The sequence below is a fragment of the Poecilia latipinna genome, unplaced genomic scaffold, assembly GCF_001443285.1.
Source record: "Poecilia latipinna isolate Pla-1442-1.1 unplaced genomic scaffold, P_latipinna-1.0 Scaffold695, whole genome shotgun sequence".
Taxonomy (NCBI): domain Eukaryota; kingdom Metazoa; phylum Chordata; class Actinopteri; order Cyprinodontiformes; family Poeciliidae; genus Poecilia; species Poecilia latipinna.
Genome location: NW_015113311.1, coordinates 49,413 through 51,116, shown reverse-complemented (window position 1 = coordinate 51,116; position 1,704 = coordinate 49,413). Strand labels below are relative to the sequence as shown.

Sequence of the window (1,704 nt, the reverse complement as noted above, 5' to 3'; positions counted from 1 at the left end):
CACTAGAGGCAGTAGAAGGCCCAAAAAGATGCGACTAAGGAGCAGATTTAGAAGTACGCCGAAAACTACAGAATTTGTTTAAAACTGTGAGCTGCGTGCTGAAGTAAATAAAAGAGAGAAGTTAAAATACATGCCGACAGTGAAAATTCTTCTTAAAAATGAAGATACATCACATATTTAAAAAGAAATTTAGCGCCCCCTTCACTGGGCCAGGACCCCTCGACCTTGTTAGCTGCCCTGACTAATGCCTAAAGAAAATACAGGGTAGAAATCTAAGCATTTTGAAAACAATTTTATTGAAACCACTGATATTGAAAGACCAACACTTTTGTGATATCTATTAAACACTTTGATCAGACATGACATACTTCAAGATTTTTTAATGGCGAAGAGAACAGGCAATACCAACGACATGGACAAACGACATGAACCACATATGCAGCGAACGCATATGCAACATAGACATATGCAACATAGACGTGCAGCGAACACATATGCAGCGAACGCATATGCAACATAGACATATGCAACATCTACATATTCAGCAAACACATATGCAGCGAATGCAACATAGACATATGCAACATATTCATATGCGTCATCTACATGCAACATAGACCAACGACATAGACCAATGACACATAGCAACAACATAGACCAACGACATCTACACATATGCCTTCTACTTATTTTTGACACAAATGGAACCCCATATTATCTAACATGATGTAGCAATTAAGCTAACATTAGTTTTTGTTTAATTGGGACAAAAAAAGCTAAGCTTAACTTACAGAATGCACCGAGTTAATGTTATCCAACATGCTATATGCTAACATACCGCAAGATGGTAATGATAGAATTTAAGCTAACATTAAATTTTTAGATGATTTTTACCTAAAAATTAAACCTCCCTTATTTAATGGGTTAAGTCGTGTTAACCAACACGCTAGTTTAAGCCAACATGATATAGATATTTAAGCTAAGTTTTCTTTTTAACTAATGTTAGCTTATACCTTTACTGCACTATGGGTTAAAAGTCATTGCTTTCTTTAATCCCAAAATTATTCTATATACTTTACCTTTGTAACTATGATTCTGCAATTGAACTAAAATATTTATGCAAATTTCAGCAGTAGCGTTCAGCACCCACTGCATTTTGAAAAGGAAATGCAAGTCATCAAGTGACTTTGTAAGGACTTAAACACATATCTATATATGTAGATAGTGATCTTTAATAGGAAAGAGCCACAGCAGAAAATAGAAAAAAATATACAACTAAGACAAGCAACACTCCAAATTATTGGAGACAATAATCACACATACTTTGAACAATCAAGAACAATCAAAGAAGAAAAATGTTTACATTGAATATTGCATTTTCTAAGTAAAGGGGAAGATTAATTTATTTGAAAAGCTTAGACTGGTTAATATAATTTGGAACAAATAACAGCATCAGTTTCAGTCTAGTTTTGCTTTAAAGACAAACCTATCAAAGAAGTTTTTAATACAGTAAATTTCAAAGTGCAAAACAATTAATGAAAATCTACAATTAGTGCACAACAGCACATTTTCTTTTGGATTAAAATTTCATTAAAGTAAATCTCATTCACCCCACTCATTCTCTCCATTCAGAATAATACAAATCAACATTTAACAAATTAGAAAATTAAACCATTTCTCCACTTTATAAAGAAGAAAGCCCTG

General features: G+C 33.1%; 1 protein-coding gene across 1 annotated transcript in view; it reads right to left on the bottom strand.

Moving 5' to 3' along the window:
• The window catches only part of LOC106954982 (gastrula zinc finger protein XlCGF8.2DB-like), a 79,775-nt gene that overhangs the window by 32,506 nt on the left and 45,565 nt on the right, over positions 1-1,704 (bottom strand). The window lies entirely within an intron of this gene.